This window comes from Sus scrofa, chromosome 1 (genome assembly GCF_054392235.1).
Source record: "Sus scrofa isolate SSC_HxYL_T2T_F1_AM1 chromosome 1, Sscrofa_HxYL_maternal_Yorkshire_Landrace_v2.0, whole genome shotgun sequence".
NCBI classification, from domain to species: Eukaryota; Metazoa; Chordata; class Mammalia; order Artiodactyla; family Suidae; genus Sus; species Sus scrofa.
This window is the reverse complement of record NC_139383.1, coordinates 31,429,462-31,444,512: the sequence shown is the minus strand read 5'-3', so window position 1 is coordinate 31,444,512 and position 15,051 is coordinate 31,429,462. Positions and strand designations below refer to the sequence as shown.

Genomic DNA, 15,051 nt, shown 5'->3' with positions numbered 1-15,051 from the left:
TATTGACTTAAACACATGAAATACCTTTTTGTTACAGAATTAACTATTGAAGCAAAAGTTTTGATAAGTGAATGGTGGTTTCAAGGTTCAGAAGAAATCTCTACCTTGTCTTGCAAATGAGTTGACAAAGACTCTAAAATTGTTGACCCATTAGAATCTAGATGACTTTCAGACTGGTGCATTAGTTATCCATTGCATGTCAATGACTCCAAAACGCATGACCTAAAACAACACTAATCAGGAATTGCTGTTGTCGCTCAGTAGGTTACAAACCCGACAAGTCTCCATGATGATGTAGGGTTCGACCCTTGGCTTTCCTCAGTGGGTTAAGGATCTGGCATTGCCATAAGCTTCAGCATAGGATGTAGACAGCTCACATCTGCTGTTGCTGTGGCTGTGGCGTAGGCCGGCAGCTGTAGATCTGATTCTACCCCTAGCCCGGGAACTTCCATATCCCGCAGGTGTGGCCCTAAAAAGAAAAAACAAAAACAAAACAACAACAACAAAACCCAACTAATCAAGTATTTTCTCTGAGTTTCTGTGGGTCATGAGTTTGCCCAGAGACAGTAGGAACAGCTTGTCCATGATCTTGGGGGCTTCGGCTGGAAGACTGAAGACTGCAAGTGGAATTATTTGAAACTTCTTTCACTCACATCCAGGGCTTGCTGCTGGTGTTGGCCAGTGGCTTGGTTGAAGTTTCAACCAGAACATCTACACATGGCCTTGATCACAAATGGAGACTAGATCAAGGGGCAAGCATCCTGAGAGAAAAAGCCAGACAGAAACTGCATCTTTTTTTATGAACTAGCCTCAGCAGTCATGTAGCAGCATTTCTATATACTGCATTGATTGGGGCCCCTGCTCAGATTCACGTAACAGCAGACATAAATATAGGTCAGAAGGTAGCTTCTCGTTAGGAGGAAAGGTGAGCTAGGTCTGTGGAATGGCTCTCAGAGGTCTTCTGGGATAGTGGGTAATGTTCTGTTTTTGAACTGGGAGAGAGGGATCATGTGAGTGTTCTGTCTGTATCTCTTCCGAAAACCCCAAAAGAAGCCTCAACATATTCATCCCAAGGGATCATCATTGTTCTAAAATTAAAGTTTAATATTTTTATGTCATAACAGACTGCCTCTTCTCCAGCCCCTGCTGATCCTACCAGTCTTATTTTCACTTTCTATCCTGCACCTGCTTTTTATTACAAGGCAATGTTTTCAATTGTTAAAAAAAAGAAGGAGGCCCATACTGATTAAGATTAGAGGTTCATGACCCCAAGCTGTTCCATTTTGGGCCAGTTTGCATGAAACCTTGGTCTTCTGTACCTGAACCTTCTATTTGTATATTTGGCTTTTGTCATGATTGTTGTGTTTCTCAGCCCTCCTTCCTCTATTCCTTGAGGGTAAAGCCGTGAACACAAGCCCTGAAATGATGATGATTCTTCAGGCCCTCCCTGGAAGCTAGAGAGGAAAAATGTGTTTTGCACATTTGAAAAATTGGATGTAGCTATTCAGGCTCTGGGTTTGTTCAAACTCCCAATTTCTAATTTGTGAAAATTTTTAAGTGGTGTTGGGCATAGAAAGCTGTCCTAAAATTTTGAAGGTGTTTACTTCTCTGAATTATGTATGTGTTTTTCATTTCCTTGAAGGGCACATCTAGTTAACATGGCTTGTGCTTGACATTTTCTTTGACTAAACATATATCCCTGTCCTGATTTTTTAGTCAAAATATATTCCTTATGTTCCAGACTGTCTACCAGTATTGATAGTTTAACTCTTGCATGCCAGGCACTGTGCTAGGGCCCCTGGTGTCCTGCGGTGAACAAAATTTCTCTTGTTCCTGCCACTACAAACTTATAGTCTAGAGATTATGCTGGAAGCCTTGGTTTTGTTATATTTAAACCCAAAAAAGATTATTTTCTGATTGTCTTAAGAATGCATAAGAGGATGAATTCCCTTACAACTTTCTACTTATGCTTTCTTAATGATGGTTTGATTTATCTGATCCATGTGTAAATACAGTAAAGAATTTAACTGAAAAGAAAGTACAGAAAATAAAAGGAAAATCACATGAAAAAATAACGGTAGAAACTTATTACTAAATAGGCGTAGTGATTATGGGTAATCTGTTCGCAGCCATTTCTTCTGTGCATTCAAAAACTGTGGTTCATGGAATTAGAAATGTCCAATGGCAGAGTCATGGAGTGTGGGCTTCTTGGGTAATGTCCATTTCAAACTGGATGTTTTAGCTTCCTTTATGTTTGAGAACATCTTGTTTCTTACCCACTTAGAGTAAATATAATATTTAATAAGAACTTGTCACACTTGATAAAGTATCGATGCCTTTCAATGCCTAAAGGCAAAAGTGACCTGGTTCTAAGATGGCTGTAGAGGTTCATAGCTGCAAAGATGATAAAATCCACTCCGTAGGATTTTTATATTTGCAAGAGATGCCTAACTTCTATGCATCAGTTGTACAAAAAAATCAAATGGTTTAAATGATTTTTATTTGCTTATGACTCTTCTTTTCTCAGCCGCAAACAACACTGCTTCTCTTATTTCCGGATGTTCTTCCAAACAATGGAGGGAATCAATAGTAGTCAATAAGGCTGCACTGTATCAATCCGAAATGTATCCACTCTTTATTTATTTTCTGGAATTCCTGCAAAATAAGGGTCGTCGACTAAGTTTTGGAAATTTGAGTGGTTCTCAAGAAATATTCCCTTAGGTAAAAACAACAGTAAAAGTCGATGAAAATCTTATAAATCATTACTTGACTGGGTTTTCTCTCCTATAAAAACAAAACTCGTAGAAAATTGACCTGAATTTAGTACTTAAATCATTTTTCATATGGAGATAAACTTTCCAAGTAACTCTGAAGCAATTTGGAAGACATTTCTACCTTCATTAATTTTCCTAAGAGTTTTGCGGAAATGTTAATCCTCTTAAACTAAGATACACACTATGTTTTTTTCCTAATTATCTATTAATACACTATGAGTGTGTATATATAGATGCAAGTATATATAATATTTATTTATAAAAGAACAAGGCAGATCTGAGAGAGAAAAATGGATAGTTTATTTTTCTGCCTCTGCTCCCAAATACTATCAAAACATCCTCTTTTGCTGCCTATTCAAACATTGGCAATTACTTAGCAACAACAGCATACATTTGGGGCATATTTTTTTAGTTACCACATCAATGTCAGGGGTAAGAAATATTATCAGGTATGTACCTTCTAAAAATACCACATTATCAAAAAAAATAATATTGCACCAAGTAGGTCAACCATTCATTAAAGTCTGGGGTAACAGCAGTCACAGACCCACGTCAAGAGAAAGTAGGTCTGGCACAGCATAGCGAAAAGCACTTTGTCTGCAGTAAACCAAACACGAAAGTTTGGATATGAAAGAGGAAATTTCTCCCTCTTTGATGGTTTTTTTTTTGTTTTTTTTTTTTAATCTTTAAGCATTCATTCACTCAATCAATATTTATTAAGTGTCTACATTAAAGACCCCAGGTAAGGGGGAGAGGGAATTGGAAACTTGTTGTTCGAAGGGTATAAAGTTTCAGTTATGTTAGATGGATAAGTTCTAGAGATCTGCTACACAGCATAGTGCCTATACTTAACCATGGTATCGTGCTCTTCGAAATTTGTCGAGAGGGCACACACCTCATGTTAAGTGTTCTTACCGCAGTAAATAAATAAGTAAATAAAAGGTCACGAGGAAACTTTGGAAGAATTTGGTTGGGTCTCTTGATTGTGATGATGCTATCGTGGGTGTTTGCCTACATCCGGACTATCAGATTATCCACACTAAAATGTGCAGTTCTGGAGTTCCCGCTGTGCTACAGCAGATTAAGGATCTGGCATTCTCTCTGCGGTGATGTGGGTTCGATACTGGCCCGGCACCGTGGGTTAAGGATCCGTTGTCATCACAGCTGTGGTGTAGGTCACGGCTGTGGCTCAGATTGAATCCCTGGCCTGGGAACTTCCATATGCCCTGGGTGTGGCCAAAAAAAGAAGAAAAAAAAGGGGGGGGGCAGTTCTTTGTAGGAGCAATTATACCTCAATAAATCTGTTTTAAAATTTGAAAGAGAAAAAGGACACTGTTCTGGACATTTGGGACATAGCTGTTAACAAAGTGTCTGCCTTCACGGGTCTTACTTTCTAGCAAGGGAGAGAGAAAGTCAACATCATAGAGTATCGGTCAGTGATATGCTAATATTGAAGGTGGTACATCTTAAGGTTCAAGCTTATCAGCATCATCATTACCCACATCAACCTTAGCATAGCATCAACACCTAAAAATGATTTCAACACTCATATGAAGAACCACGAGCTCAAACACTACGCAAAGCAAATTAAAAGATGATATCTCTGTACTTTGGAGGTATTTGATACAGAAGAAACCACCACAAGTCAATAAAAGAACATCTAATAGTTATGCAGGTAATTTGCAATCAATAATTGGTGTCATCGAATGTGAGGTGTTATAGAAGATACAAATATAGAAGGGATATGGAAGGGATAATGAGATTGCCTGTCTTGTTCCACAGGTCATAAACTGACTTCAAATTTTAACAAAGAAAGAGACTTTCATGTAACTCAGGGAGTTGCCACGATATTTCCCCATTACTCAATTATTCTAAGAATAGGTAATCCTTTGACACTTTCTGTTGCAGGAGAGCCAAAGTTGGCATGAACAAGGCAGACCCTTTTGTAGGATGGAGATGTTCACTAGTCTCATCAATTCTGTCTTGCTGGTAAAGAAAGCTCCAGTACAGGGACAGGATTTCAGGGAAATCAAAACCTGAAAACAAAGTCTAGCTGTTTTCTACACTATACAAAGTATCGTATAGTGTGAACTGAATCTGAGTCCCGGAAACCCTAATGCTTCCTACCCCTGCCCTCAGCCATGCTCCACATCATAACCTTGTAAGTTCAGGTGATAGCCAGTGGTGGACGTGTCATTTTTAACTGCTGAGAAATAATAAAACTGGCACAATTCATCTCTGTTTGGGCAGAGTCTTGTATCAGGTGGTGTCATAGGGCAGTGCTGGTCAGGCAATGGATTACCATTCCTCAGGTCATGGGTCCATGCATGATACAATCAGGGGCGGCAGTGTGTCCTGTGGTTCATGAAGCTACAGCTAAGTGCAACAGAGTTAGGGAGTTTCTCAGGATAAGGTAGTGAGCAGGAGAAGAAATGAAAATGTGAGAATTCATGTTAAGTGGAAATATGCTACCTAGAATACACCACAGAATAACTTGTTGTATTATCAGGTTAATTAGCTATTCCAAGGGTTCCCATCGTGGTTCAGTGGATTTGAGGAGGAGGGTTGGATCCCTGGCCTCGTTCAGTGGGTTAAAGATCTGGCATTGCCCCAAGCTATGGAGTAAGTCACAGATGTAGCTTGGATCTGGTGTTGCCATGGTTGTGATGTAGGCTAGTAGCTGTAGCTTGGATTTGACCCCTAGCCTCCCAAATGCCACAGGTGTGACAGTAAAAAGAAGAAAAAATTAGTTATCCCACAGTGAATCTCAGGGACTCAAGGTGATGGGAAAGAGAGCAGGTAAATTTAGTGGGAGGGAAAAGGAAAATTAGGTAAGCCATGCAAACCAGAGATGTCACCTTTGGGTAGTATGCAAATGAGTGATTCTTTGGGAATATAAAGATACCATCAGCAGACTGTGTGTCTTGCAGGAAGAGGAGAGGCTTGCTGTAATCCAGAGCCGTTGTCAGAGTGGGATGGATATTTAAGCCACTTCTTCCCCTTTCATGTTACTGGAGGCCAGACCTCTATGTGTGACAGCAAGTGGCAAATTTTCACTTTTCCTCTGGATTCTGAACAACATAGATACACTCTCACTGCCTATGGAAGTTCCCAGGCTAGGGGTTGAATCAGAACTGTAGCTGCTGGCCTACACCACAGCCACAGCAACTGGGGATCCAAGCCGTGTCTTCAACCTACACCACAGTTTAAGGCAATGCCAGATTGCTGACCCACTGAGTGAGTCCAGGGATTGAACCTGCATCCTCGTAGATACTAGTCAGATTCGTTTACGCCGATCCATGATGGGAACTCCCCAACATAGATACACTCTGGTGTTCATGCATGATCTAGCAAGGATGAAGATGAAAAGCATAAAATGCAGAAGCCAGCAAAATCCTTCCGAGAGTGAAGAGGAAGTAAACTAATACTAATGGGAATGAGCTGAACACATCTCCCTAAGCCACATAGTCCCTTCTGGATATACTCAAAGACTTAACTCCTTGTCTTTGACAGGAAAGGCATATAATGCCTGCCAGTAAAACTACTTACCATGCACTCTACGAGACCCCTTTTTCTTCCCAGAGGGTCCAGCTCTGTGCTAAAAAGCACAAGGAAAAGCAAAGCGTTTGGAAAGAAATGTTGTTGATGTCTCTTTTCCCCAAAGGTACTTCAAGCCGTAAATGAACACACACAATCTGTGTTTATTTTCTTTGAAATATATTTTTGAAAATATCCTGTGATCCAAAATATGTGTTTTCAATTTCGCTTGCCATTCCCTGGCCATGAGTGATGTATTTTATCCATATTCATAACCATGCACAAACTTTCTATTCATAGCTCACTCTGCCGTATAAATTCTGGTGGCCAGGAGGCATTTCCTTGTGTGGCCCGCATCTGGTAATCTTTTACTGGAGGCCTGGCTTCAAATCAATGTTTGCATTCCTCCAAGGGCTCAGGTTAAATGTAAAGGAATGAGGTATTTGGGTCTTCCTTCAAAAAAAAGTAACTGCATTTACATGTCCCGGGAAGGACAGGACAGTGTGTTCATAAGCTTTTGCTAGCTTCAGGAATGTCTAACCTGATTTCCTGTCATAAATATTTCATTAAAAAAAAAAAAGACTTTAGAAATATGCCAGTTCCAACTTGGTGCAGAAACTTCCAAAACCAGCTCTCTGTGGCAGCAGGAAACCAGCACCGCAGTCCCCGGTGCCCAACCCCAGAAGGTCATGGGCATCCCCACACTCCTCCTCTTCATCTTCGGTGTGAGGGGAAGCCATCCCCCCGGGGGGGTTTCTTCTGGGTGGTAGAGGGAGAATTGTGGGTGGTAACCCAGGGTGCACACAACTTGGAGAGGAGGCATGTTTACTAAGGGATGACTTCAAAGCCGACTCACAGAGGAAGTATCTGTCCCCGTGTCCACCCCTGCTCCAGAGAACAGGCTTTTAGTTCCAGGTAGGAATCTTAGTTGGCTCTCCCTCCTTTGAGTGACTACTGCCAGCCCCTTTTCTTTCACTTTGATGAGGGGACACTGGACCATCATAGGTTCATCTCAGCGCCCAAGCTTGGAAGGCACCATCCAATCCATGCCTGTGGGCTGATACCTGAGATGATCTGGCCTTTGGAAGTGAGTGGAGCTGCCTCCTAGGTTGAACCAGTGAGCCCAGGGTGGTTCCCTTTTCAGAGTTCTTTACCCAGTCTCATCTTCCCACCTGGCTTTCATGCCTGGGGTTGCAGTGAACTGAAATTGAGAGGCTATGAAAATACACACGGGCGGGAGAGGTGAAGGAAGGGCACACGCTGTTCCGCTGGTTTCTCATTCTTGCCTTTCCTTACGTGGCATTCCTACCCCAAATAAGATATCCTCCTGCTTCCTTTGATGTGCCTTAACTGGAAATGCAAGGTCAACTTTGGGAAGAAAGCAAAGAGATATATTGAAATCCACTAGGAAGTGGCAACAGAGTGCTCCTTCTTTCTGATGGTAAACAGGAGCAGAATTGGGGTTTTTATCACACATTTCCCAGATGCAGTTCTCAGGTTTCCCGCAATGCAGCTCAGGAAAATCCTGTTTTTACTATTAAATTTGGATTCATTCACACAGAGTTGTTGCAATCGCTGTTTTGAATGTTTTCAAACTGACTGGCATAAAGGTAATAACATAGACCGAGACCAGCTGTGTCAACAGAGGCCGAGAAATTATTGAATGGCCAATTCATTGATGATTATAACTCTTATATATAGATAATGTGTCAGTATTATTATAAACAACAAGTAGTGAAAGGTTGATCTACATTCTGCATCTACCAATGATAACTTCATCAATAACCTTCATATTAATAATGTGGGTATGTGTCTCTTTCCAGAACAAATCTACATTCTGCTTCACTCATCAATCGTATACTGTCATAGATCTAGGAAAGAATTAATGAGCACCTACATTTTCTGGGAACTATGTGACACACAGGAGATGCAAGACATGGCTTTCTTCCTTAGTGGATAACACAAACAAGCAAAGCAACAGTTACCATACAACGCTGTAAATATAAATTTGGAGATGTGTGTAAGGTGATATAGAAACAAGAAGTATATAATCTATGTTGTATTGGGAAGTGGGATCTCGGGAAAAGTTTCTTTGTAGAAGAAAACTTTGTTGACTCCTGACTGGTGGATAAGATTTACCAGGCTAGGTGGGGTAAGGAGCAATGTGGGTTGTTCTATCATGTGCAAAGGTGTGCTTACAGAAGGGTATTAGGAATCTGAAGAACCCATAGTGTGCTAAGATTGGGGAATAATATGTGCTTTCAGGACACCTGGCATTAAGGTGGAAAAAGAAGTAGTGGCGTGATTCATGGAAACCCTTTGATGCCACTCCATGGGATTTGCAATTACCCTGACATCATCACCTTCCTTGGGAAGCCAATGCAAGATTTTATCAGGAGAATGATCTGTAGTTATTATTTTAGAAAGAGCATTCTGGCAGTAACATTGAGGACTGATCAAGAAGAGAGGGGTGAAGGAAGACTCAGGAAGGATATTAAGTAGCTATAGAAATTGAGCTTCAGATAAAAAGAACTCTGGAGGGGGAATATGCATAAAGTCCAGGGCTCAATTCAGGGGAAGCATAGGTACCTGAATGAGAGAAACGGCAAAAGGTCAGAGATTTTGCCCTACTTGCAAGCTAACAACTTAGCCTGCCATTGTTTCATGGATGCTGAGGGCAGACACAAGTCTCCTGGGTCAGAGACAAAGGAGAGTTGAATCCTCATAGCAATGGCGGTAGCCAGCGTATCTATCTGCATTTTTGCACAAGTACTCTGAGCCTTCATGTCCTCAGGATGACACAAGGAAGGATCAAATGACATCTTCACACACACAACAGATTACATGACTGAAAAGAATCCTGCATTGAGAGAGCCTAAAATTTTTATCATGAGCGTAAAGCATGATTGCCTTTTTCTCTGGAGGGAGATGCTATCTCTAGCTTCCAAGACTGTAAGCAAATCTGCATGCTGCTCCAGAGAGGGACACTACTTCTATCTTTCTTCTTATTTATTTATTTATTTAATTTTATTTTTTAGGGCCGCAGTTGTGGCGCCTAGGCCACAGGTGGAAACGGAGCTGCAGCTGCCAGCCTACACTACAGCCATAGCAATGCCTGATCCAAGCCTTGTCTGCGACCTATACCACAGCTCCCGGCAATGCTGAATCCTTAACCCACTGAGCGAGTCCAGGGATCGAACCTGCATCTTCATGGATACTAGTCAGGTTCATTACCTGCTGAGCTACCATGGGAACTCCATATCTTTCAAGACTCTTCACTCTACAAATATTCTTACAAAGACAACCTCAAACAATAAGCATACAGTGCCTTGCTTGCAAATGTTGCAGAAAGAAAAGATACCCATAGAGAATCATCTCACAACAGGAAACATCCAAGGAAAAGAAGAAAGTAGAATGACTTCTAGTTGTGTGGCATAAGCAACTAGGTGAAGAAAGGAACAGGAGGAACTTCTTCAGTAGGAATAGGAGGAGAGGCTTTGGTTTCATGTATGTTTCAAAGCTGAAATGGTAAAGAACATGATACATATGAGTCTTCAGTATCACAATCAGAAGTGACAGTGGTTAACCTCGAAGTTCATACAGAGTTTAGATTTCTCTTCTCAATTCTGTAGCGATGAATCTCCTTAGCCAGTATAGTCCTTTTGGAAAGAAACTGTGGCCAAATGAGAACCAATGACCAGCTTCACTCTCTTGACATACCTGTCCTTCTGGCCTTCTAAGAAGAATCAGTGAGGCCAAGAGAAACCATTGCATGAGGAGAATTCGAAGGAAATACATAAGTCAATCTTTGACACTCTTTATAAGAACTGTAGATAATATCCACATTTTCTCAGACCAAGGACAGGTGAAGTTGTCTACAGACTGTTATCACTCACATACCACCCTCCAGGCTAAAAGAAAGACCACTGAGTTTGTCACAAACAGAGCTATGATTTGGGCAACCCTCACCCACCTATGCCCAGCCCCACTGTAGCACTGGTTTCTCTGAATTGTAATACTTTGGTGACAATTGTTCATCTCTTTCAACAAACTACAAGTTTCTAAAACCAGGGAGGGTCTTATTCATCTTTTTATTTTTCTTGTGCCTACCTTCAGTCTAATTATGTCATATAAATCAGAAATGAGATGTCAGTTTAAGTTTAACCTTTGCATTTAGAAGCTCCTTTGTCCTCTATACCATATATCTTGGATACAATCCAATAAGTCAGATTATCTTCAGGAATTAGGTAGAATAGCTCAAGCAGTTTCTACAAGCAAGATTTAGAAAATCTCATTTAACCTACCATTAGTATTTTTTTCATGGATAATCCCCTCATACCAAAAAATGAATTGCTGTAATCCATATTGTCTTTCTTAAGGTCAAAAGGCTTTGGCTATTTCAGTGGAACAATAAACTGCTTTGTAAAGAGAATAGTGGCATATGTTAGTCTACAGATTAAGTATAAATTTTTAGCTGCTCTGAATTTTAACAGCCCAATTAACACGTGTCTTGCTGTTAGCCTTTTTAAAGATACAATCTATTTACATGTGTTCATGTTTTGCAGTTGCTATAGTTTGTCTAAGCCCAAGGATTATGTCATTAAAACCATTATAGCATTATAAAGTGATTTTGGTATTATGAACAGTCAGTGGCTTTGTAAACCACCATTGACTTACAGTAGAAAATCCAAGGTTTAGGGATTTGCCATTGAGTGGGATGCTGATAGTAAAAAAACAAAGTTGACAGAAGAGGAAGAGAGAACTTTTAAATACCTGAATAGAATGATTTGGAGCAGGGCTGCAGACATTCATTAGGATTTTCTTAAATCAAATGCTTCTTCCCTAAAAACCTCAGCTACTATATTAGTTGCTGAGGGTTGCTATAACAAATTACCACAAACGAAGGGTTTAAGCAATGGAAGGTTGTCTCACGTTTCTAGAGCTAGATGTCCTAGATCAAGGTGTCAGCTGGGCTGGTTCCTTCTGAGGGTTGTGAGAAAAAAAAATCTATTCCATGTCTCCCTCCTGTCTGGTGGTTTGTCAGGAATCTCTGGTGTTCCTTTCTTGTCAACACATGACTCCAATCTCTGATAGTCACTTGGAGTTCTCCCTATGTGTGTATCTGTCTCCAAATTTCCCCTTCTTATAAAGACACCAGTCATATTGAATAAGACTTGCCCTAATGAACTCATTTTAACTTGAGTACCTCTTGAAAGACTCTATTTACAAATAAAGCCACATTCTGAGGTCTCAGGGGCTAAGACTTCAAGGAGAGGAAGTAATTTCAATGCATAACTGCTATAAATACCCAAAACCCCACCCAACTTTAACAGTCAGACCCTTTTAACGCATGTGGCTCTGGCTCTCTTCCCCAGAACAACTTACAATGTCTTTCTTTTCTTTTCTTTTTTTTTTTTTTTTTTTTTTTTTTGGCAGTTCCTGTGGCATGTGGAAGTTCTGGGCCAGGGATCAAACCCATGCCACAGCAGCAACCCAAACCACTGCAGTGACAACACTGGATCCTTAATCCACTTCACTGCAAGGAACCTCCCCACAATCTTTTTCAATGACACATACTAGCCAATGAAAAATAATTAACACTCCAATGAACATGGTTGATTGGAAAAAAAATTGTTTCTCAATTGTATATTTCAGAACTTCAGACACAATTTTTTTTTAACATAAGCAGGAAGCAAAATTCCAACTGAAGGGAGATCATAGTTTGATACATTACCGCTCTCAACTTCCATCTAGAATTTCAAACATCCTATAAAAGATACTGAATTGTGTTGAAGTGCCTAGGACTGTTCTGAGCATATATAAGATGCTTAATAAATATCAGTTAACTTTCTTTAAACATAGCCATTATAAATGCTAGGCTCAAGAAATAACTTATGTCTCTATTGCCTACAAATCAAACTACTTTCCTTACAAAATCCCATCCATTGGGTCAGAAGGAAATTCCATCTTAATGAGACTCTGATTTTTTTTTTCCATAGACACATCTTGCTGAACTATCCCCATCTCATCTGTCCAGGGTTAACTCTTTCTCATTCAAAGGAAAACTTCTCCTTACCACATTCTTTTCCAAGTCACAATCTCTAACATCAAATATTATTTGAAAAATAGATTTTATGCCACGGTATACTTAGAATGTGACTCCTCAGAAATTAAAAAACTTGTTCTCCTTTCCTTCAGGACAAAAAGATTTTAACATTCATATCTCACGAGAATGTAAAAAAAAAAAAAATTGCATTTCAATCTTCTAGTAAATTAAAAAGAGGAGAGAAGACAAAAGATTTATGTTGCTGTAATAAAATTCACATCCAGGCTAGACTAGACTGCAACTCACCTGAAGACAGGAATTAGACCTGTTGAATCCACAGCCTCATGTACAGTGAGCTGATAAATGAATGAATGAATATAAGTAGTTTTTTATTGATATGGACATAGGAAAACCACCATGTATCCTGATGAAAAACATGGGAGGAAAGGAAAGATATTTTAGTTCAAAGGCTTAGAGTTTGTAGTGAGAAAAACTTACGTTAAAATTCCAGTTCTTGCTATTTCGTGCATTTTGAACCTTGGTTCCTATAGTTGTAAAATGGAGATAAAACCTTTCAGAATTCATGTGAAATTTTGAGATAATTTATCTCAATTCGTTGTATATAAAAGTACTTCACATATGGGTAGTTGTGGTATTTTTTTTTATTGTTATTCTTGGCTATGCCCGCAGCGTGTCGTAGTTTCCAGACTAGGAATAGAACCCACTCCATAGCAAAGACCCAAGCCACAGTAGTGACAATGCAGGATCCTTAACCCACTGAGCCACCTGGGAACACCCATGGTATTTGTTATTGTGGTTTTGTTGTTGCTGTTGTTTTACATTCCCAACAAATTCTATAGAGCTTGGCACATGGTTGCTGCTAAATAAAAGCTTAACTATGGAAAGCTGAAGCTTCCTCGTGGTTTCTACCAGAGAGTATGGGTCCGCTGAATATCAAACTTTCGTGTTTCACAGTAAGACACCACGGTGGATAGAATAATGCCCTCTCTAAAAGATGCCCATGTCCCAGTCCCCAGAATTTGGATGTGTTACTCTCAATGACAAAAAAAGGACTTTTTGGGTATCATTAAGCTAAAGATTTGAAATGGGGAGATTATCCAGGTGGATCCAATGAAATCACAAGAACCTTTATAAGATTCAAGCAAGATAGTCAAAGTCAGAGAGAGACAAGGGAGGCAGAAGCAGAGGTTAGGTGACCTTGGAAGATGGAAATCCAGGCTGCTATCCCAGAATACCATAGACTTAAAAAACAAAAATTTATAAATATTCTGATATTTCAGGAAGTGACTTCATGATGGGAGAGAAAAACCAGGCAGAGTTGTAGCCATTTGCAAAGATTAAGTTCCAAATACAGACAGATGCTAGTTTCCCAGGTGCATGGAAGCCGTGTGAGAGGCCAACAACGGGGGAAGTCATTCTGCATCTGTACTCCACAGGATGTCTTCATCCTGTAATCCTTTTGATGTTATTAACGTACACCTTACATGGTTTGGCTTGGTGTCGCAGAAGACTGCAAGAAAGAAGAGACGTGAGGGTTCAGCGTACAGGAGACATGAAGCAAGAGAGCTGGACACTTAGTGGATGGAGAAAAACACACAGAGTAGCCAATAGGAGAGGAGATAGCTATGCATAGGCAGGTTGTTAGGTTCTGCAGAGGGGAGGGTCAAGTGTCCAAATTTTACGGTGACCTGTACAGGAGGTTTTCCCAAAGGGATAGCTGCCAGTGTTTCTTTGTCACTAGCTTGTTGACTACTAGGGGAATCAGACAGAGCTAACCAACAGGGCAATAGGAAGAAAACCAAGAATGTGCAGTATTCTAGAACCCAGGTGAAAGTGTAAAGGATGACCATTCATGTCAAACGCTGGTGATAGGTCAGGTAAGAGGCAGCCTGAGTAGTAGCCTGAGGGTTACAGCTACTGTATTTAAATAAAGCCAATTCATATTTAATATAAACATCTATTTTTATGTGCAGACAATGCTAGGGACTCAGGCACATAATGAAGCTCATAACTTCTCTTAGATATTCTCCCCCTCTCCATTGTGAATGGGTGATGGCGATGCATCAAACTTTTACTGTCACTGGTGTTATTAACTCATCCCCACCCTATGACTCTTCACCCCATGCAGGCTGTACTCCAGTGGCTACGTACACTTTGCTTTTTTCCCAAACATTCCCTCCTGTGTACTTTTCTACTTCGTGTTCCTCTGCCGTCACTCTAGTCTACCTAGCCATCCATCAACCCAACTCAAATGTCTCTTCCTCTCCTGGAATAGCTCTCTTTCTGTCTTTATTTTTGACTAATATTCATTAAGGGCAACCCTATGCTGGCCCAGAGCTCCCATTTTCCATGTATGATCTCATTTAACACTCAAAACAACCCCAAGAGGAGGGTCCTGTTATTACTGTGTTACAGAAAAAGCAAGCAGAGATAAATAATTTGCGCACGGTTTCCTTACGATGAAGTCGTAGGACTGGGTTTGCAATCAGGTCTGTTGGCTGAATTCAAGTCTGGGCATCTTAACTTCTATATTCCCCTCCTCTCCCGTTTTCTCCTCATTCCTTCTCTCTCCAGAGAGCAACTTGCTTCCTCTCCACATACCTGTAGAGTACTTCCTATTGTTCCTTAGGCAGTTTGACCTACATCTGCCTCCCATTAGACTCTGAACCTACA

The 15,051-nt window shown here is 40.4% G+C and overlaps 1 protein-coding gene across 11 annotated transcripts in view; it reads left to right on the top strand.

Moving 5' to 3' along the window:
- LOC146406010 (uncharacterized) overlaps positions 1 to 13,262 on the top strand; it is a 265,230-nt gene extending 251,968 nt beyond the window's left edge. For 10 of the 11 annotated variants that reach the window (XR_014803473.1, XR_014803470.1, XR_014803435.1 and 7 more), the window contains one exon: positions 9,350 to 13,262. The gene's annotated coding sequence lies outside the window, so the exon portion shown is untranslated. The remainder of the gene's footprint in view (positions 1 to 9,349) is intronic. The other variant, XR_014803455.1, reaches the window with a different exon arrangement.
- Positions 13,263 to 15,051: the final 1,789 nt, after the last annotated feature.